A 24004-nucleotide genomic window follows, 5' to 3' on the forward strand; every position below is an offset into this window, starting at 1 on the left:
CTACTTCAGAGTATGTAACCAATCTATCTCTGTATCACAGTACTTTTCTCCATAAGCTATTTGTGCTGTTCCCCTTCACCCCTCTTAATCTGTTCCTTTGTGGATGGTGTCTCAGATTCTTTCTTATAGTCTAACATTGTTTTATGTGTAGATTTGATCAATCGGATGATGACTTAGGCACTATCCTACTTAAGCACCATCATCCTATCTCTGCTTCCTTTAAGTTGAGCACATGTAAAAAAGCATAGCTCTGTACAGATATTTAATCATAGTTATTAGAAGCTAATAAAAAAACAAATACAGAAATGTGCCTTGCAAAGTTATACCCACCCAGCCCACAATTATTCCTCACACTCGGTAACAATCCACCCCACCCCACCTCCTTTCACAGTGAGGGCCAAAAATAGACATTGAAGAAAATACTAATAACAATTAATAATAAAAACTAACATTTATATAGCTTTTTAAGTACTGAAAGATTGAACAAAGTACTAATCTAAAAGCTAGCTATTAACGTTTTTAAAAATACTATTCTGAAGATAGAGCACTCAGGATGGAGAATAACATCTTAATAAAAATATCACTAACATTTAATTAAGTACTACAGACCGGTGAAAAGGAATACTATGATAAGTTGCAATGCATCATTCTGCAATTGTATACAATAAATTTTTCGTGTTTTAGTGTGACGTCTTTAATTACTAATTACACTATATTGCAGAAACAAAAAAAACCTTGCTTTCTGTGACAACAAATTATATTTTCAACTACATAATTATGTGTCAGTAATTTTTATTAAATTAGTAATTTATTAGGAGACATAATTTAAGGCAAGGAATTTTTAACAGGTCCTTTCTTCTTTCTTTTTTCTTCCTTCCTTCTCTATTTATTTATATAATTCCTTCTCTCCTGTTTTTAATTTTTTTTTTTACCTTCCACTATCATCATTCTTCACCATCCAGACCATTACCATGAGCTCTTAAAAGCTACGCCAAGGCAGCATAAGGTCTGGCCTGTCCTGCTATTCTCAAAAGAGTTTCATGGAGAAGCTGTATGTTTTTCATCCAAGGAACAGTCTAACAGAGCTCAGATAAGCTCATTAATAGATGATTCAGTGAGGCAGGAATTTTTCTGTGATAGATGCTACTCACTATTGTATAATATTATATCTATATATCTACCTACATATATCCATATCTCTCTCTCTTTTTCTCACTCTCTCTATATACATATAAATACACATACATACATACATACATACATACATACACACACACATTGCAATCTGAGGCAGCTAGGTGATTCATTGAATTCAGAATTGGGTCTGGATTCAGGAAGGCCTGACTTCAAAATTCACCTCAGATATTCATTAGCTGTATGACCTCAAACAAGTCATTTAATCTCTGCTTATCTCGATTTCCTCAACTGTAAAATATGGATAATAATAGCACCTACCTCCCAGGGTTTTGAGAATCAAATGAGATATTTGTATAGCACTTATTATAGTGACTCCTACATAGGAAGCAATACATAAATCCTTCTTCTTCATTATTATTATTATTATTATTATTATTATTATTATTATCCTACAACAGCAGAGGGCATGCTTTCTATTGTCAGCATCTTAAATCCTTCAAATATTAATTTTTTTTTGGATATAAACTTCATTAGTTCAAAATAGCCTTTGTATTTGTATATGACATTTCTTTTGTTTTGTTTTCTTATCAGACCAGTGATTAAATTGGTAAAACCAATTCTCCAGTGAGGAAACTTGCTCTACCCATGCAGATGAGCATCTGTTTTCTAACATATATTTGCAGAGTCACCTGGGGCACTAAGACTTCAGTGACTTCATATAGCCTGTATGTGCCAGAGGGAGTACTCAGGATCTATGCCTTTCTGACTCTAAGAACAGTTGTCTATCCATTGTCTCTACCACAATGGTAAATTGTGGTAAATTTACCTTGTAAATACTGTATTATTTTTAAAATTATTCTTTAATCTCTAACACCATTATCTCAGGTCTAAGATGAACATGTTTAACATGTGCACATGTTTATTTATTTGTTTGCTTGTTGGTTTGTTTCTTTATTTATTAGGCAATTGGGGTTAAGTGACTTGCCCAGGGTCACACAGCTAGTGAGTTTCAAGTGTTTGGTCCGAGGCGAGATTTGAACTTAGGTCCTCCTGACTTTAGGGTCGGTGATCTATCCACTGCGTCACCTAGCTGCCCCAAAATATCTTTATTTCATAAGAATGTAGAGGTCATCCAGCTGAGCAGTTCTCAAACATTTTAATCTCACGTTTCTTTCATACTAAAAAAGTTGAGGACCCTAAGGAGCTTTTTCATATGTTGTTTCCATCATTATTAACCGTATAAGTCAATACAATACAAATTAGTCTTAGTATTATTATGAGAATAGTTTTAATTAGATAGGTCCACTTAAAGGGTCTTAGGGACTACCAAGGTCTACTGGTATATACTACTCCTCTTACCTTTGTAGAATCACTGATCTCATCCAAATCTCTCATTTTAAGTAGGAAGAAACTAAGGCCCAGGGCTTTGTTCAAAGAAAGTCAGGTTGTAATCTGTTTTTGTTTTTGTTTTTTTGACTACTGCCTTCCTCAATCTGCCCTCCCTTCTATCAGCCCCCTCCCTTTTCTTCCCTTTTTCCCTTAATACTTCTTCCTTCCCTTCTATCTACATCTCTTTTTTTTCCCCTTTGCACTCCTACTGCCTAGCAGGCAAGTTAGATTTATACACCTACCTGAGTATGTTGTTCCCTCTTTGAGCCAAATCTGATGAGAGTAAGGTTCAAATAATGCTCATCTCCCTCTCTTCTTTCCCTCTGCTATAATATGGCTGTGCTTCTTCATGTGATGTAGTTTACCCTTTTCTGCCTCTTCCTTTCCTCTTCTTCCCTTACAATTCCTTTTCACTGCTTAATTAGTATTTTTATCATCACATCAAAGTCAACTTAAACCCACCCCCTCTACATATATTCCTCCTAAGTGTTGTAATAATGGTACAATTCTAAAGAGTTACAAGTGTCATTTTCCCATGTAAGGATATAAACAGTTTGCCCTTATTGAGTAACATGATTGTTTGTTTTTCCTTCCCTGTTCACCTTTTTATGCCTCTCTTGAGCCTTGTATTTGAAGATTCAATTTTCTATTCGGCTCTGGTCTTTTCATCAGTCTGGAAGTTCCCTATTTCATTGAATGTCCATCTCTTCCCCTGAAACATTATGCTCAATTTCACTGGTTGTAATCCAAGCTCCTTTGCCTTATAGAATATCATATTCTGGGCCCTTTGATTTTTTAATGCAGAAGCTGCAAGGTCCTATGTAATCCTGATTGTGGTTCCACGTTATTTGAATTGTTTCTTTCTGGCTGCTTGCAGGATTTTCTCCTGGACCTGATAATTCTGGAATATGGCTATATTATTCCTTGGCATTTTCAATTTGGAATCTCTTTCAGGAGGTAATTGGTGAATTATTTCAATGACTATTTTAACCTCTGGTTCTATGTCCTCAGGGCAGTTTTCTTCGATGATTTCTTGAAAGATGCTGTCCAGGCTCTTTTTTGGACCATGGCTTTCAGGTAGACCAATATCTTAAATTATCTCTCCTGAATCTATTTTCCAGGTCAGTTGTTTTTCCAATGAGGTATTTTATGTGTTCTATTTTTTTCATTCTTTTGACTTCGTTTGAATGGTTCTTGATGTCTCATAGAGTCATTAGCTTCCACTTGCCCAATTCCAATTTTTAACAATTTTTTAACACGTTATTTTCTTCAGTTAGCTTTTGTACCTTCTTTTCCATTTGGCCAATTCTACTTTTTAAGGAGTTATTTTCTTCAGTGTATTTTTTTCCCCATTTTATCAATTGTACTTTTAAAGGAATTGTTCAATTTTTCTTCTACCTCTCTTATTTGGCTTTTAAAATCCTTCTTGAGCTCTTCCAAAAAGGTTTTTTGGGCTTGACACCAGTTCATATTCCTCTTTGAGGTTTCAGATGTGGGCATATTGACAATATTGTCTTCTCCTGATTTGTCTTTCCTGTCACCAAGAGACTTCTCTATGGCCATTGTTTTTCTTTGTTGCTTCTTGCTCATGTTTACCTTTTTTTTCTAGCTTTCAAAGTTGATTTCTGCTTCTGGGGTACAGAAGGCACTGTCCCAGGCTTCTTGTGCTGGGGATTAGGGACCTGGTTACTTGTTTTGTGTGCTGGGGTCTCTGATGTTGGCAGCTGGAAATGCTGTAGGTGTCTGGCAGTTTACCTGGTTCTGAGCTGGAGCTGGTGGTGGTGGCTGTTGTGTGCCTAGTGTTAATGTTTGCCTCTTCCAGCACCCTAGGGCTCAGAATCTCCCACTGGTTTGCTGAGGTGGGGCTTGCCACTGGCTTACCAGGATGCCTCCCATCCTGTACTTGTCCCCTTCAGCACAGCAAGAGGGATCTTTCCCATTAATTCCTTTAGCCTCCTGAGCTAAAAGACTGTTGTACCTCATCTTTCTGCTAGCTCCTCTATTCCAGGATTTTTCCTGGGGCAATATTCTCTGGGTTTTTCCAAGTTCAATAAGGGAGGGTGAGAGTGCTAACTGCTAACTCTGCCATCTTGGTGAAACAGGTGACTTTCAAACATTCTACTGGGGCTGATAGCTCCAGGAGCAGCAGCTGATGATGATTCAGCCACTCCCATTTTCTGCCCTTGATTTGCTGGGGCAGGAGCTAGACCATTGGACTCCCAACCAAATCCAGCAGGCCCTGCCTGCTGACATTCTAAGTTGTCTTTGGCGTTTTAGGATTGAGAAGTCTGCAAACTGCCACTTATGACAATTATTCAGTCCCCAGAGGCATTCTTCAGGCTTACTGGGGCCAGGTGTGTATTCACATGGCCTGTGCTGGACTGTGCTCCTCTGTCAGCCCAGTGCACTAGAACCTCCCTGTCAACTTTCCAGGTTGTGTTGGGCTGGAAATCTGCCTCATTCTGTCTCTTTGTGGCTTCTGCTGCTCTAGAATTTGTTCAGTAACTTTTTAAAGATATTTGAAGAGGTTTGAGGGAGAACTCCTACAAATCCATCTTCCCAGGTTGTAATCTTTAGAGGCAAACTTGAGCCCCAGTCCCTCGATCCTAGAGCCATTGTAGTTTGTATTGTATCATAGGGACTTCTTGCATCACTTTCTTGTAATGTCCTCTTACCAATGTTTCTTTAGTTCAAATCCTGGGAAATCTTCAGGACTTAAGTTCATTGTCTTCATCAAACAAAATGGAGAAGTGCTTTTGTGGGTATGGTGATCTCTCGCTAATTCTGCCTTGTCTTCTGGTATTCTTTTGTCTCCTCAATTTACAATGCAAGCTCTACTCTTTGTTTAGGTTGCCACAATTCAGAAAAAATATAAAATCCCCAAAGAAAAGGAATTTACTCATTTAAGAACATGCCCCTCTGGAGATGCTCAATAAATATTGATATTGATGACTTAACATATCCCTTGTGCTTGAGAAATATGGAGTAGTGTAGGAGATCAATCAATCAATATTTATTTAGTGCCTACTATGTGACAGGCTCTGTATTATATGAGGCAAAAGACAGATTCTACCCTCAAGAAGCTTAATGAGAGAGACAACATGCAAGTGAAAAATACAAAACAAACAATATACAGGATAAATAGCGGGAGGGGGGATGACTGTTGGAGAAAACTGGAATTAAGAGGGTTTAGGAAAAGGTAGGATTTTAGTTAAGACTTAAAGGAAGACAGGGAGGTCAGGAGCCAGAGCAGAAGAGGGAGAGTCTTCTAGGAATGAAGGGCAGTAAGAGAGAATGCCCAAAGCCAAGAGATAGAATGTGTTCTTCTTCCCTTGTGGCCTACCTAGCACAATGTCACATGAAATGAAATGCTTAACAAAGATAAAGACCTGCCATGTTTGATAAGTTGCTTCTAATAACTGGTGCTGTCTGAACATATCCAAATTGCCTAATACAGAGCTCTCTTCATCCCTTGTTGTGTGGGTGTGGCTAGCCTGCTTTGACAGGCTGCCTGTCTTTAAAACTTGTGAGATTGACGATTGGTTTGCTTCTGCTGTATTCTTTTCCTCACAACTCTCTTTCTGCCCATTTTCCTGCTGTGTCTCTTTAGATCACTGCTATCTGAACTGATGACTGGGGTGGGACATTCCTTTCCCATTCCCTCTTTTTCACTCTGACTCTAAGAAATGAACCTGGAGTATTTGTTTCTCTTCTGTGATGTTTTTCCTCTTCTGTTTCAGGTATTGAAAGTGATTTGAAGGCACCTGGGAGTTCAAGCCATGATCATCTGAGAAGCCATAGTATCTGACACTTGAAACCAAAGTGGGGTGGGAGGGGAGGTTGAACTTCAAACTTTGACTGTTGTTTTTGTTCAGTTATTTATCAGTTGTGTCCATCTCTTTGAGACCCTATTTGAGGTTTTCTTGGCAAAGATATGGGAGTAGTTGACCATTTCCTTTTCCAGCTCATTTTACAGATGAGGAAACTGAGGCAGACAGGATTAAATGACTTGCCTAGAGTCACATGGTTACTAAGTGTCTGAGGCTGGATTTGAACTCAGGAAGATGAGTCTTCTTGACTCCAGGCCTGGCACGCTATCCATTGTGCCACCTAGCTGTCCAATTGTGAACTGTACTATGTTTTGAACCTAGTTCCCTTTCCCTTGCCAGAAAGTAAAGTAGTACAGAGGGGTGAAGAAGATTCTGGGGTTCAGGGGGACATTACCCCCAACACTCGAGAGAACATCATCAATGGGGGCCAAAGACAATGACAGAGAGCCTGAACACTGCCTCCACCCTGTTCCTTTTAAGGGAACCAGAGAACTCTGGAGGAGTGGTGAAATTGAACCTACCTGGTCTTTGGGCAGTGGAGGATATAGGGGCTCCAATCCCCACTATAAGATGACCTTATAGATCATCTTTTCCAATTCCTTAATTGTGTGGCTAAGGATACTCAGGCCAAAAGAAGTTACCTGACACACTTGAGCTCATAGCAAACTAAGATTAGAACCCAGCTCTTCTGGCTCCCAGGTCAGTGCTCTCTCTATTACACCCTGCAGTGATTCCCAGTTTATGACTCCTATGTCATCTGACTTAATACAGCTCATGTTTCTATCTGACAATGAATTTACTATTCAGCAAGGTTTTAAAAAATCGGCAATGATAGTGTTATAGCTTTTATACCTGAAAAGAATTTTTAGACGTCAACAAGTTCAACCCCCTCATTTTGCAGATCAGGTAACTGAGGCACAAGGAGGTTAAATAACTTAGCCAGGATAACACAGCTGGCAAAAGTGGAATTTTAACAATGCTCTTCTGGACTCCAAATGCAATGCTATACTCACTATACCACAGACATTCAATTATTACAAGTGCCTGCTATGTGTAAGGAACTGTGCCTTAGATGTTTTCTCAGAAGGAGTTCTCTTGATGAAACTATTTTATTACTTCTTAAGTTAAAAATTAATTTATTTAAAAAATCATTAAATATCTTTTTAAAGATAAAGTAAGCTCAAAGTGGTATTGTAATTCCCAAAAATACTTGCTTGTGAGTTCTATTGTCTACAGACATTCCTCTTGTCTTTCCAGATCCTCCATTACCTAAACTCATTCTCTTTATTTCAACTTATTCTGCACTAATCTTCAGTAAATACGCTCTGCTAAAATTCATATGGTCTCCTCATTTTCTCCCATGTACACTGTAATCATTGTTTCCATAGAGGAATAGCTCATACCATATCTCTGACCTAGAATTCTCCTTTTTCTACTGGTCTAAATCCTATGTCCTATCAAGCCTGGCTCATGTCCCACCACAGCTGTGAAGATTTCCCCAATAACTGCCCTTCTCCAGTCTCTGTATTCCTATGGCATTTTTACTTAGGCCCACAGGTTAGAACTTAATTGTTCTCTAATTACTTAATGTATATTGCCCTTGTGTTCACAACTAGATTTTTATTACCAGTAATAATGAAGATTTACATGCTTTGAGGTTCATAGGCTGCTTTATACACAGTACCTCTTCTTAGTTTCCAAGTCTGACACTGTGAGAAAAACTGTTTCGGAGACAGAGAATCTCAGATTAAATTCCAATCTTGTCAATTAAAACCTATGTGACTGAAAGAAACTAACTTCACTACTGTGAACCTCATTTCATCATCTGTAAAATAAGTTTTTGGACCAGATGACTTCTAAAACTCCTTCTAGAACATGAACCTGTGAATAATCCTTTGAGATTAGTACGTCAGGTATTATTTTCTCTATTAACTGAGACTTAGAGATCTTCAATGACTGTTTTGTGGTTTTGAAACTATTAGGTGTCAATAAATACTTATTAAGCATCTGTTGTTTGTCAGGTACTGTGCTAAATGCTAAGAATGCAAAGATAAGCAAAATAATAACAGTAATAATAATAATACCACAAAAAGCACACACACACACACACACACACACACACAAACTTGTTCTTGCTCTTAAGGAGCTCACAGTCTAATGGGAGAGAAAACGTATATATATGTATGTATATGTATATATATATATATATATATACACACACACATACATGTATATATACATATGTATATACATATATACAAATATATATATACATATATATACAAATATATACATATATATGTATATAAAACAATTATGAACAAACAAGTTGTATAGGATAAATTGAAAATAATCAACAGAAGCTACTAGAATCAAAAGGAATTAAAATTGGAATTACGATATGAATGATCACTTCCTAAGGTGCTTCAAGGTAGGCAATATATTGCATACTTGTTTTATTAATTCCATTTATATCAAGTCAATAAGTATTCATTATATAACTCTAATGTAACAAGCATTGGACTTAGTGCTGAAGATACAAAGAAAGGCAAAAACAAACATTCTCTACTCAAGGAACTCATAGTCTAATGATGAGTGGGTGGGAGAAACTATATGCAAACAACTATATACAAAAAAAAGATACACACAGATTAATTGGAGGTACTCACAGAGGATTGAAATTTGCTTTAAAAAAATGACTGTCTATCATATTATTTTGGTAGCAGACTATTGGTGCCTATAGGGGAGGAAAGAGAGAAAAATTCATAAAAGCACTTACATAAATTTTTCTTTTCCTGAAAATGGTGAATGATCAGAAAGTATAGGCTAATTTTCTCCCTTGCCATAGGAATAAATATACAAAGTTCATCTAAAAAGTGGGAAATCTTTATTTTAAAATCATTGTAGCAGAATGTTATGTGACTGAGCTTTCATTTTATTTAATGAAATGCAATAAGCAATAGGCACCAGTTATTCGTAATTTCTTAAATTATCTACCTTTAAAGATGGGGAGGGATCTTTAATAGACAATTGCTCATTAAAATCTGATAATTGTAATTAGAGTTCTTTCCTTTAGTCCTGTTTTGTATTAGATGGAGCCAAAGAAACCAATCTGCACAACTGGCAATCTGTCGCAGGTACCTCATAATGTACATTGTAAGGTTTATAAAATAGCGTACAAAAGAAAATCACAATTACTTTGTCATTTGTAGGATTCTAAAGCCATCAATTAAATTTTCTAAAAATGTTATCTTTTAAGACAAAGCAATTTGTTTTCTTGATGTGAGAGAGCTACTATCAAATCCCAACTTGCAATGAGAATACTTATGCAGATAACACAAACTTATCATGAGGTTAATGAACCAAAGCACCTGTCCAATCAAGCTTCTTTGTCAATGAATAAAATCATTCATCTAAAAATCCCCAGAATGATGTGGAATAAAAACAACAGGAAAAATAAAAACTTATTCATGAATTTCTTATGCGGTAATCACAACTAAAAATATTTCTAGAATATCTCATAGGAGAGGAGAGTGGGTGGTAATCATTCATCACACACAATACAGAGAATTCTTAACAAAGGTTATTCTCATATCATAAACTAGGGACACACTTATGTAGTTCAACAATTAGTCAATTCACTTGCAAAATCATTTGTCTTAGAAGGGACAAAGCACCCATCTAAAAGGGCTTTAGGCATATTCAGTGTTCCAAAGAAACATGAGTAAGGTTGTGTTTGATTATCTAGATTAATTTAAATGTCAAGAGGTAAATACTGATGATTTCCAGTGATATTAGGGAAATTATTCCTTGTGACTTCAGATATGCAGCATAAATTTTAATCTACCTTGACATGGCCATTTGGCTAAAGTAAGCATGCATGAAACAGTAAATGAAAGACTTACTTTAGAGTTAGGAAGAAGTAGGTTTAAGTACAACCTTTCATACACAGTAATTGTGTGATCATGGATAAGTCATTTAGCATTCAGTGCCCCCAAGCAACTCTTTAAGACCTTAAGTTGCAAAGAAGTTGTGATTAGTAGTGTCTGTCTTGGCTCTGAGGACTCCCTACATTGGTGAAATCACAAATCAGCCCCTTCCTTCTCATTCCCCCCACTCACCCATACCACCACCCACATCAGCATCAATAATTAATGGAGAGAAAATTGAACATGGGGAAATGCAAGGAAGGAGATCTTGTAAAAAAAAAACAAGTAAAAGTTGTCAATATCTTCTAAAAAGTAATGTATTTGTTAAGAACACATTTGTGCAGGTTAAAGAGTTTATTAAAGTGGCTGAATCTGTCAAAAAGAAAATCAGATTATGGGATTCCTTAATTTTCCCTGCAAGGTTTTTCAAATACACTCATTTTAGAGTTGACTGAAAAAAGTTAAGCCATTGAAAATGGGAGCTTAGAAAATGGGAGTCATTGGTGAGAAAGATGAAAACAATAAAAATTGGGAAAAGGGGAAAATATACATGTATAAAACAATATCTTAAGAAGGTCACTTGTTTAAAGCAAATCTATGAATTGTTGCTAAGTTAAGACACTTAAAACTGTATTAAACGCCAAATATCTATGTCTCCAACTGAATTTGAGCTATCTATTCTAATCAGTTTCTGTGTTTCTTCCATTGAAGAGCTTACCCATTCTTTTTTATAATGGGATTTACTTTTTTTTAATGGGATTTACTTTTTTTTTTTGGTGAGGCAATCTGGGATAAGTGACTTGCCCAGAGTCACACAGCTAGTAAATATCAAGTGTCCAAGGCCAGATCCGAACTCAGGTCCTCCTGACGATAAGGTCAGAGCTCTATCCACTCTTTCACATAGCTACCCTTGGGATTTACTCTTAAACAATTGAATTCATCTCTGCCTCATGGCTTCCCTAGATGTTTTTTTTTTCCTTTGTAACTAAAATCTCCTCATTTATAGGAATCTTTTTGTGATTCCCTTTACTTCTAGTGACTTTCCTTTGTTGATTATTTCCAATTTATACTGTATGTAACTTGTTCATAAGTAGTTATCTGCATGTTATTTCCCTCATAAGACTATTAACTTCTTGAGGGTAGGGGCCATCTTTTGATTTCTTTGTATCTCCAGGAACAGTGTAGTGTTTGCCACATAAGTACTTAATAAATGTTTATTGATTGACTGTAAGAAAGGGTAAAATTGAATAATAAAAAGAGGCACAAGAAGGCTTATAATGGTTAATATATAGAGAAGGAAGCAGAACCAGAAGAATGATTGATATGTTGCCTACTATATTGCTAAGGGAAACAAAAATGAGAGACATAATAATGCGGATGGATATATTGGCTAGGCATGATTTCTTATTATCTTATCTTCTTGATATCTTATGGATGATTAATAATAGCAGCACTACCACCACCAACAACAATAACAACAGTGATGCCAGCATTTATGTAACACTGTAAGGTTTGCAAGGTGCTTCAAAATATTAGCTCATTTCATCCTCACAACAACCCTGCGAGGTAGATGATATGATTATCTCCACTTTATGCATGAGGAAATTCAGGCAGACAAAGGTTAAGTGATTTCTCCAGGGCATGCAATAGCTAAGTGTCTAAGAATGGATGTGAGCTTAGACTTGCCCAGCTTTAGATCCAGCTCTCTATCCACTGTTCCACCAAGTTGCTTATCCATACCTTCTACCTACATCTTGGGAGAGATGTGGTAGACTACGGTTGTGAAACAAAGCTCACATTTTCAGATGTGGCCAATGTGTTGATTTGTTTTGTTCAATTGTAGTAATTGGTATGGATAGAAGTAGGGGAAACATGAGGGGAGTCTTTGGGAAATGACAGTGATGTTAACAAAAATTAAAAAAAGTACCAATAATTAATTCCATAATTAAAAAAAAATAAAGTAACCTCAAAGTGCGAATGAAATTTTCCAAAATGTCCAATTTCTCCTTTATACAGCAGGAGTGACTAGTTCCATGAATTTGAATAATACCAATCTTTGTGGCAGATTTCTAAAATGACATTTTATTTTACTTTCAAAAGAAGACCCACTATTTCCCACTTCAACTATGAACCTCCTCTTGAGAACAGATAAAAACAAAACCCATTACAAACACATATAGTCAATCAAAATGAATTTATGCATTAGTCTCAGTCAGCAATCTGAGTACAACATTTCCCTAACAGAAAGTAAGTGGCATGTTTCATTATGAATTATGGTTGATAATATCAAGGTTCCCAATTCTTTCAAAGTTGTTTGTCTTTGCAATATTATTATTATGGTATAAATTTGTTCTCCTGGTGCTACTGGCTTAACTTTGCTTCAGTTCCTACAAGTCTTTCCACGTTTCTTTGAAACCAATTCTATCAGTATTTCTTAGAGCTCAATCCATCCTATTTATGTACCATTACTTATTCAACCATTCCCCAATTAATGGGCACCCACTGTATTTCCATTTTTTTTTTTGCTATGACAAAAGTGCTATAAACATTTCTTGCATTCTTAGTTACAACTTATTTTATTTAGGATCAAACCTTACCTTAATCTACTCTCCCTCTTATTCCTCCTTTCTTTCCCTACTCCTCTTATCATGCTATTGCTCTATTGAGTGACACATTTCTGTTTCTATGTGTATGGGTATGTGTTTCTGTTCTTACTTCCTTTGACTAATTAATATGAGAATGAAGTTCAAGTGTCAGCCACTTACCCTACACCTGGAAGTTCAATTTATCCTTCCTAGAATTTTTTTCTTTTCTTTTCATTTTTTAAAGTAGGTTATTGGTGGTTTTATTTTCACTTTACACTCCAGTTCAAAGATATCTGGTCAGTTTTCTTTTAAGATTTATTGAAATACAAAATCTAGGCTCTTTTTTGTTGTAGTGGTTTTCAAATAGTCCAACAGTGTGCTGCAGCTGGCTTATACTGCCTTGCTAAATTTTCAATCTGAGATGAAACATCTCAGAAATCAGCGTTCAATGCTATAAATGATAAAGTAATGGGAAAATGTTAATAGCATAGATTAAACTTAAAATGTGTCAGCATGTTCAGAGAGCTGGTTGTTAAACTTTTACCAGTCCAAAACTAATCGGACATCACTCAAAAGGCAATAGAGAGTGTTGAATAAATATAAATAGGCTGTGTAAACACATTACTAATGGAAGAACTGTTGTAAAAATGCAGGCCTGCAAAAGGAGATGGACCACTCAAGTGCCAAGAATGAGGGGTTAGTAGATGGATAGTCAACATGTGTATTGGTACACAAATAACGTTAGAACATCTAGAGAAAGCTTTCAGCTTGTTGGATTGACTTCTAAGGAAGATTATGGTAGAACATAGATAACAGGCACAGAAGATGAACAAGTATTGCTGGATTGCTATCTATTCTGTAGAAGTGGATATTTATGTCTTTTAGATAACAGATACATTGAAGAAGATGTAAAACTCTATACTTGGTTTAAAAAAAGTGAGCTTTACAAGTATAGGCTTGGGAAGGCAAGGCTACACAAAATTCTTTTTAAAAAAGTGAGGGTTTTGATGGACAGAATATTCAAGGTGAGTAATAGTCATATTCAGAATTAAAAGGAATAAAGATTCCTGGGTAGGGAGGTTATAGATAATCTTGCTATACCATGCTCCAATAAGATACCATCTAGAGTACTGTGTTAGATGTAGACATTACATTTCATGGACAGTAACAAACTGAAATGTGAGAAGAGGGTGAGAATGGTGAGGAGAGTGTATGAGGATCAATTGAAGGAAAAGGGATTGTTTAGCCTGAATAGGGGAATATTTAATATATCTAAATGTGGGTTATTTAATAATTTGAAGAACTGACAACTGTGAGAGGGATTCAATTTGTGTTACTTGTTCTCAGAAGATAGGACAAAGAACAATGGGTTGAATCTTCAAAGAGATACAGATTTTGGTAATGAAAATTTCCTAACAATTAGAACTTCCCCAACACAAAATGGCTTTCTCAAAAAGTATTAAATCTCCTGTCTTTCAATGTCTTCAGATGAACCGTGTGCCCTTTTCTCAGTGATGTTATAGAGGTGATTTTTGATCTGGCATGTGTCAGCCTTCCAACTCTGAACATCTTTGATTTTATTTACAAAGCAACCTCTCCCAACAATCACATGCAGTAGGAAGGTATAAGTATTTTTAAACGTATTTTACAGAAAAAGAATTTAGAAATGTTAATTGATGCGTCTTGCCTTGTCACACATATAATAAGTGTTATAAGAAACGATATGAACTCAAGTGTCCTCACACCAGAGCCAGGTTGTTTTCCACTATAACACACTGATTAATATCAGCAGAGAAGGGTTCTAACCTGAATTTAACAACCTGACTATGCCTCCATCATTCTCCATTTGACACTATCTTAAAGTCTAACCATGGTATTCCAAGCCAACCTCCTGCTAAATGGCAGTGGCAATATACACATGTCATAAATAACAACAACAACAACAACAACAATGATAATAATGATTTGTACTTACGTAGTATTTTGAGGTTTTCAAAGCATTTTACATATACTACCTATTTTAATCTTCACAATGGCCATTTAACAAAATCTCCATAGATATTCCCATTTCACTAATGAGGAAACTGAGACCTAGAGAGGTCAAGTGACTTACATAGGATCATATCACTAAATAAAATTTCAGACATGGACTTGCACTCAAGTCTCCTGAGTCTAAGTACATTACTCTTTCAATACTGTCTCTCTCAAATTCACTAACACAAAACAAGTAGAAATGATGGGAAAATAATAATTTATAAAAATTAAATGATGCAGTAATTATCAAGCCTGTATGGTATGATTTTATACATTTTTTAATATAAATTTATTTACTTTTTGTTTTCAATATTCACTTTCACAAGTTTTTGAGTTCCAAATTTCTCACCCCTCCCCCCACCCCAAGATGGCATGCATTCTGAATACCCCTTCCTCTGGTCTGCCTTCTCTTCTATCTCTCCCTCCTCCCTTCTCTTATCCCCTTCCCCTTCTATTTTCCTGTAGAGCAGGATAGACTTCTGTACCCCATTTCCTGTATTTCTTATTACTCAGTTGCATGTGAAAATTTTTTTAAAACATGTGTTTTTAAAACTTTGAGTATCAAATTTTCTCCCTTTCTTCCCTCCCCACCCACCCTCATTGAAAAGGCAAGCAACTCAATATAGGTTGTACATGTGCAGTTATGCAAAACACTTCCTTAGTTGACAATGTTGTAAAAAACTAACTCTATTTCCCTTAATCCTATCCTGCCCTCCCATTTATTCTATTCTTTCTTTTGACCCCATCCCTCCTCAAAAGTATTTGTTTCTGATTACCCTCTTTCCCAATCTGCCCTCCTCTCTATTACCCCCCTGCTCTCTTGTCCCCTTCTCCCCCTATTTTCCTGTAGGGTAAGACAGATTTTCATACCCCATTGAATGTGTATGTTATTATCTCCTTAAGCCAAATCCTATGAGAATAAGATTCCCTCATTCCCTGTCACCTTCCCCTGTTTCCCCTCCACTGTGAGAGACTTTGCTTTTCTGTTTTTTTTTTTGTGAGATAATTTACCCCATTCTACCTCTCCCTTTCTTCTCTGAGTATCATCCTCTCTCATCCCTTAATTTTATTCTCTAGATATGACCCCTTAATCTTCAACTCACCCTGTGCCCTCTGTCTATCTATCTATCTGTCTATCTATCTATATACATACATACAATTTTTTCCTTCAACTACCCTAATACTGACAAAGGCCTCATGAGTTACAAACATCATCTTTCCATGCAGGAACATAAACAGTTCAATCTTAATAAGTCTTTTACGATTTCTCTTTCCTGTTTACCCCTCTTCATGTTCCACTTGAGTCCTGTATTTGAAAGTCAAATTTTCTGTTCAGCTCTGGTCTTTTCATCAGGAATGCTTGAAAGTCCTCTATTTCACTGAATGACTATTTTTTCTGCTGAAGAATTATACTCAGTTTTGCTGGGTAGGTGATTCTTGGTTGTAATCCTATCTCCTTTGCCCTCTGGAATATTACATTCCATGCCCTGTGGTCCTTTAATGTAGAAGCTGCTAAATCGTGTGTTATCCTGATTGTGCTTCCACAGTACTTGAATTGTTTCCTTCTGGCAGCTTGAAATATTTTCTCCTTGACCTGGGAACTCTGGAATTTGGCTACAATATTTCTAGGAGTTTTCCTTTGGGGATCTCTTTCAGGAGGGGATTGGTGGATTCTTTCAATTTCTATTTTGCCCTCTGATTCTACTATATTAGGGCAGTTTTCCTTGATAATTTCTTGAAAGATGATGTCTAGGCTATTTTTTTGATCATGGCTTTCAGATAGTCCAATAATTTTTAAATTTTCTCTCCTGGATCTATTTTCCAGGTCAGTTGTTTTTCCAATGAGATATTTCACATTCTCTGCTAATTTTTCATTCTTTTGGATTTGTTTTACAGTGTCTTGATTTCTCATAAAGTCACTGTCTTCCAATTGCTCTATTCTAATTTTTAACGAATTACTTTCTTCAGTAAGCTTTTGGACTTCCTTTTCCATTTGGCCAATTTTTCTTTTTAGGGCACTTTTCTCTTCATTGGCTTTTTGGACCTCTTTTGCCATTTGGGTTAGGCTGTTTTTTAAGGTGTTATTTTCTTCAGTATTTTTTGGGGTCCCCTTTAGCAAGCTGTTGACTTGTTTTTCATGATTTTCTTGCATCACTCTCATTTCTCTTCCGAGTTTTTCCTCTACTTCCCTTACTTGCTTCTCAAAATCCCTTTTGAGCTCTTCCAAGGCCTGGGGACTGATTCATATTTTTCTTGGAGGCTTTGAATGTAGGAGCTTTGACTTTGTTGTCTTCTTCTGGTTGTATATTTTGATCTTTTTCACCAAAGTAAGATAATATAGTCTGACTCTTTTTGTGCTGCTTGCTCATGATCCCAGCCAATTACTTGAGTTTTAAACTCTTTGTTAAGGTAGGAGTCTGCTTCCAATGTGGAGAGTGTACTGTTCCAAGCTTCAGGGGTTTGTGTAGGTGTTTTCAGAGATACTTGTAGGGCCCTGTAAATTTTCAGTTCTTCCAAGGTGGTATGATAAGGGGTGAGGTGTTTACTCCTTTCTTGGTCTGTGACCACAAGTATTCCTTTCAGTCCCGTAACTGTGAGGAGGGGTTCCTCTCCACAGCCACTACAAGCTCTAACACGCCAGCGCTCCTCACCCCAGTACCACCGCCCAGAACTGTGACCCAGATCCACACACAGGCAAAGCAAGAGATTCCTGCCTCAGGGCTGGCAAAGAGATCCCTGCCATCCCTCTCTGATCAGCCACTGGATTCCCCCTCAGCCCGTGGGCTGGAAGCTAGGGAAGCAGCCGCCTTCCCCCACTAGGGCGATACTCTTGGGGAATGGATCGGAAACCCCACCTTCCTCTCTGACCACCGACAGAAACAGACTTTTCCCACTGACCTTCTAAGCTGTCTTTGGCATTTGTGGATTGAGGAGTCTGGAAACCTCCACAGCTGCCCGTGATTCAGTCCTCTCAGGCTTGCTCCAGGTTTACTGTGTCCTGTGCGCCCATGCTGAGCTGTGCTGCACTCCCAGCCCAGCGCGATACACCTTTCTGATCAATCATCCAGGTTGTCTTGGGCTGGAAATTTGTTTCACTCTGTCTTTTTGTGGGTTCTGCTGCTTCAGAATTTGTTTAGAGCCATTTTTTTACGGGTATTTGGAGGGGTTTGGGGGAGAGCTCAAGCAAGTCGCTGCTTTCACTCCGCCATCTTGGCTCCCTTTCACTCCGCCATCTTGGCTCCCTGGAATTTCTAAAAAAATAATTAAAGGCAGCTAAGTTACACAGCAGATACAGCAGTAGAAATATTGCTCTTGTTTATCTCTTTTTTTTTTTTGAAGAGGACCAATAACATCACTGGATGATTCCTTGACTCAGGCATGAATTGGATTTAAGTGAAACAGAATTGCACAAAGTCATTGGTCTCACTCTCTCTCCTAGAATTAAGAGAAGTAAGTAGCAAGACAAAAGTCAGAACAACTGGTGATAGCATGGGATGCAGTGGATGACTTTCACATTGCCCAAATCTGACCAAACTCTAAACAGGTACTGTTTCAGCTGCCTCCAAATTTGTTGGAACAAATTGTTCTCATCTGCTCATTCTGGTACTGGGGGAGGTCTTCACATGCTTGGGGTAGACATCCCCCTGATTCCCTGACAAAGTTGAGGCCCCTTGGTTACCTTCAAACTGGGTTAGCCCATTTGCCAAGATGGTTTCCCAGAGTGAGACTGCTGGTCATGCTACAGCTTCCTGGAGCCACAGGGGAGAAAGGAGTGCCAGATGGACACCAAAGGTGAATAAGCATCCCTAAAAAGGGCTCAGCAAGCCTTCACACCATAGCTGCTAGTCCTCCTTGAACACCTATACTCCCTAAGAGTAAAAATAAGCTACTTAAAGAAGAACCAGAAACAATTGTACTCAATAGCCTCATGATTCATAAACCTGGGAACTCAAATTATTTGGAGAGGAACTCCTGGTTTGACACAAAATACTGGAAAACTGTCTCTTAATATTTGTACCTTCCCTCTTTGCTACCTCCAAATTTATCCTACATTATATCTTGTTTGCACATCATTGTTTGCATGTTTTCTACCCCCTTAGAAAATGAACTGCTCGAGGCTGGGAACTTGTTCAGTTAGCCTTTTGTTGAACCAGTGCTTATCAAAGGGAAAAGCACTATCATAATAAATGTTTATTGATTTGTTGACTTGACCTGAATGACCTAAATAATGGCCTAATTAATGGTTGCACCATAAAAATTAAATTAAATTAATTTAAAATTCAGAAGAAAACCTTATCAAAAACCTTTCATATCTACAGCTGTTGGGAGAATTCTTAATCAAACAAGGAATAGAGATGTCTACTAGAGAGAATATTTAATTCTGATTATGCAAAATTAAAAAGGTTTTGCATGATCAATCAGTGAAAGTAGGATAAGAAGAGAAAGAGATGGTTGGGGAAAACTTGTTTGTTTCAAATATCTCTGATATGTATCTGTTATGTTTTGTACAAGGAACCAACATAAATATTTCCCACCCTCTGCTCTCCTGGACTTCATGATCTCCAAAAAGTCATTATTTTTCAATATGAAATCAACTCTTTAACATGTATCCTAAGATCATCTCTCACTCTGGCTGCACAACTTCATCATGCCCCAGACCAGGTACCCTCCTCTTCCCTACAATTCAGCTTATTTTTATGTTTTACCTTCGCTCATTACATTATAAGCTACTTGAGGGCAGGGACTGTCCTATGCTTTTCTTTTATCCCCAGCACTTAGGAAAAAAGTAAGCACTTAATAAATATTTATTGACTATGATTTTGAAAAATATGTAAGAACAAGAGCCATTCCCCAATAGATAGATGTAGACCAAGAATAAAAAAAATTCAAAAATTATTTTTAAAAAAAGGAATTCTAAACTAATAACACACTAGTGAAAAGTTGCTCCAACTCACTATTAAGAGAAATTCAAATGAAAACAAATCTGAGGTTTTACTTCTCACTGAAAAAAAACTGGCAAAGATAAGGGCAGCTAAGTGGTGCGGTACATAGAGCACTGGCCCTGGAGTCCGGAGGACCTGATTTCAAATGTGGTCTCAGACACATAACACTTACTATCTGTGTCAACCTGGGCAAGTCACTTAACCCCATTACCTAGACCAAAAAAAAAAATACCGATTCTGATTCTTCTAATCTAGTTACTGCTCAGATTTTTGTAATCTAGCCAATGCTCACAGATGCTCAGATTCCTTGAGACTCTGGCTAATATGGCAGATCTTTAGCAAACTTTGTTTTTGGCTAAAAAAAAACTGGCAAAGATGACTAAAGATGGAAATATTTTATGTTTGAGGAAGACAGGTATGGAAATATACTTTTGGTGGAGCTCCTACCATGGTGGAAATAAATTTGTAATTATGAAAATAAAGTGATCCAGGATCTCACAACTGGCAATATTCCTATGATAAATGTCTCATATAGAAATACACACACAAATATTTACATAATGTTTTTCTGGTAATATAGAACAGGTAACACAGTCGAAGTTCATAGATAGGGGAATGACTAGACATAAATGAAAAGGAAAATAATCATTCTGTAAGAAATAAATGTGAAGAACACAGAGAGGGATGGAAAACCATAAACTACTGCAAGGTCAAATAAATAGAACCTAAACAATGTATACAACTATAACAATGTAAATGGAAAGAACAATAGAAATTTCAAACTGAATGTTGTGAAATCATAAAAGCTAAGCTTAGTCCCCAAAAGAGAAATATGGTAACATATTTCTCTTTCATCTTAGCAGAGGTGGGAGTCTATAAAGCTGGAATGTTGTAATGTGAGACTAGGTTCATATGTTGGATAGTTTTGTGGAAGTGTTCCCCTGACCTTTTGATCCTTAATTATTAAGGTATGGCTCTAGGGGTGGAATAGGGGGAGAGATAGCTGTATACTGGGAAATGAAGGTGATATAAAAATAAAATCTATCAATAAAACCTAAAAATAAATATATATCATCACATTCAACTCACCAGTTTTATCAAAAGAAAACAAAGTGGTTGGAAACATTGCCAGAACTAATTTCATTGACTGTTAATAAAAGATGTTTATAATTTAAAGAAGAGTCAAAATCAAAATGTTTATCTTCACTATGAAAGTGTGAGTAGTAGGTAAGGAAACAGGAGAAAAACAGATTTTAGGAGTGTCCTCTACTTAGTCATAATAGTATTTTTTTTTTCCAGTTGAAAGAAAAAAAGGTATGCAGTGGGAATAGGAAAAAGACAGAGGCTGGCAAACTCTAGGCCACTCTGGTTGACATTAATTAGGAGAATTATAGAACAAAAAGAATAATCACCATTGCTGCACCTTGGAATCACTCGTGTCTTTTTTGGAAGAGACTTATTTTGCTCCAAAAGATGAAATGCTTTCCATAGTCAACAAAATAAAAGTACAATGGGATCTTTGCACTTCTGTTTCAATCATTCTCTAAAAATCCAAATTCTGTTGTAGAATTTAATTTTAGAAAGCCTATCTATTCTCTTCTTGTATTTTATCAAAAAGATTCTTGCTATACAGATCAATAATAAAAATAATTGTTATTATAAACAATTATATTTAGAGACATTAAAAATAGGCAAGTGGATCACTTTGCTGGTTAGTTATGCCATCTATCATTTTTTTTTCTCCCTGATCACTAAATATAGCCACTTCTTTCAGATATCTGAAAAAAATCTCTGATTTCATTCAAGATTTACCTCAAAAGTAAAAAAAAAAGAGAACATAAAACACGCATTTATGCAATCTCCAACCTCACTCACCTATTTAATAAGTTACTGTCAAAATAAAGAGGTGTGTAATGGACAAAGGAATAAATATTGGTATTGATGATTACAGCTAAAATTTATGCAAAGCTTTAATTTGTACAAAACATTTTCCATATACTATCTCATATAGCCCTCATAGGAAGTCTGTAGTGCAGGTACTCTTATTATTCCCATTTTATGGATGAGAAAACTGAGACTGAGAGAAGAGAAAGGAGAGAATAAGCATTTATGTGGTGTCTACTAAGTATCTGGCACTGTGCTAAGTGCTTTACAAATATTATTTCATTTGATCTCATTTTAGAAAAGTTGGAGAAATCACTAAACTTCTGTCTCAGTTTGCTCACCTGTAAAATGTGGGAGTAACAATAGCACTTCCTACCAGGGTAGTCGTAAGGATAAAATGAGATATTTATAAAGTGGTTTGCAAGTCTTAAAGTTCTATATAAATACTAGATATCATCATTATTGCCATCCTCCTTACCATATTCATTGATCTTTGGAGTCTTATGTCATTGCCAGTAAGGGTCCCACCAAACTGATTTCATCTATCTTTTCAAAGACCTATCTTCCAGGTGGCAAGAGGCTAATGACGAACACTTGGATAAGTAAGGCTAAAGTGCATCTGCCTTTACACCTACACCCGTCCTTTATTTATACGAGGGATAGTCCCAAGCCTGGCTATTGCTATAAGACTTTATAGCACCTCATCTCTAGACAGCTCATAAATGGCAAGTCTGGTTTGTACTCAGTGATTTTATCCTTGAGGACTACCATATCTAAGGTCTTATCTTCTAGGTTTGGGGGCACCATAATTGGTTGAGGGAGTGAAAACAGAGCTGGCCTAGCCTTATGGACAACCTTGCAGGTTAATGTGAAATACCTGCATGGGCTTTGTTAGACCTCTTATACACATATACAATCTGCCCATGAGGGTAGGCCCTTGTACAGTGAGGCCTTTTCCAAAACTCACTACTGAAATGACCTAGCATAGGTAGCATTTACTTCCTATAGAAATATTTTTGTCTTTATATGAGGTCTCTGATACAAGGTGTGCTTCTATTTATATCTTTCAGGTGATTAAAACCCATGGATGATTTGAGTCCTTAACTTGGTCTGTAATTTTGTACCCCGATGCAAACCAAATATCCTGACGCAATTATCATTATGCTTATTATCTGACTTCTGGCCATATTGTCTGTTGAAATCCTATTTTCCTCTTCAAAGTGTACCTGTCCTAATTCCCACTGCTTCAACCTTATAGGTAGGAAGAAAATGAAACTGAAAGATGATCTAGGGAAAAACAAAACAAAACAGAACAAAACACTTCAGCAAGAAAAAAGACCAGTGTTGCTGTGCTACCCAATAAACCTGGCATTACCCATCTCAGGCTATAAGCACATTTTTACCATGACAGAATTATTAGAGAAGGTATTTGGGGCAGGATTTTGTTTAAATGGTACTATGACGATCCCAGCCTTTGTGAATCCAATATAGTCAGTACGTTGGGCTTCCTGGACATAGGAATGCATCCAGATCACCAACTTCTTAGCAGCAGCAATAGTTTGGTGTGCCAAGAATAACAGCCTAGAACAAGAGACCAGGGAATTGTTGATGCACAGGACCTATAAAAATCCTTCTGAGAATTAAATTGTGTTAAAATCAGATGTGTCATTAGATTTACCCTGGACTTGCCTTTCTAACCTGATTAAACTGAAAGTGATAACCAACCCCAGGTCCTGGTCACTGGTGGAGGGTCCTGTTAATGATCTCTGGCCAGAGCTTTCATTTCCATATCAGATACACTCAAGCCTCTGGTATTTCAAGGTTTCAAAAGCTCTTAGCACAACAGGAGTTCCTAACCTTACATGATGTAGGTTTTATTTTTAATCCATGCCTCTCTGTGATCAATAGGTACAGGACCTTTGGATGGGGCATTTTTCTTGCTTTCTTTCACAAGTGCATTGCGATTGATGGGCGTGGTTTATCGGGTCCCACTGACCTTCATGGGCTAAGTCAAATTCTCTAGGTAGGCCAGAGGGAGGGAGCAACTTCTGTAGCCAAACTGCTCTGTCCTCATGGGAGCCCAGCACTTTCCAGGCCCACTAAAGCTCAACTCAAACAATGCAGCTGAGCTGCATCCAGATTTGACACATACTGTTTGGTGTAATCTGCTGAGTCTCAAAGATGAAAAAAAAATGCTGTTCAGAAGCATCTTATGTGTTTTGTGTTAAATTAAATCTCCGTAATGCATTACCTTGGCACCAGCTGTTAAAAAT

The sequence above is a fragment of the Phascolarctos cinereus genome, unplaced genomic scaffold, assembly GCF_003287225.1.
Source record: "Phascolarctos cinereus isolate Bilbo 61053 unplaced genomic scaffold, phaCin_HiC Scaffold_1;HRSCAF=81, whole genome shotgun sequence".
Lineage (NCBI taxonomy): Eukaryota > Metazoa > Chordata > Mammalia > Diprotodontia > Phascolarctidae > Phascolarctos > Phascolarctos cinereus.